A 233-nucleotide genomic window follows, 5' to 3' on the forward strand; every position below is an offset into this window, starting at 1 on the left:
CGTGGTGCTCAGCAAGGATCCCTTGACGGTGAGAAGGGGGCAGCGGCTGAAGCTGCGCTGGGCAAAGCAGCCCCTTGGGCTGGCAGGACTTCAGGGGCTGAGGCAGCTGCTGCCAGCTCTCCTGCCTCACCTGCCCCAGTGCTTTGGGACAGGCCTTTGGCCCGAGGGCCCTGCAGCAGCAGGGTGGGGTTGCAGAGCCAGGGCGGTGTTGGCCGTGCAGCCGTCCATGGCTT

Source organism: Anomalospiza imberbis, chromosome 7 (genome assembly GCF_031753505.1).
Source record: "Anomalospiza imberbis isolate Cuckoo-Finch-1a 21T00152 chromosome 7, ASM3175350v1, whole genome shotgun sequence".
In the NCBI taxonomy this organism is placed as follows: domain Eukaryota; kingdom Metazoa; phylum Chordata; class Aves; order Passeriformes; family Viduidae; genus Anomalospiza; species Anomalospiza imberbis.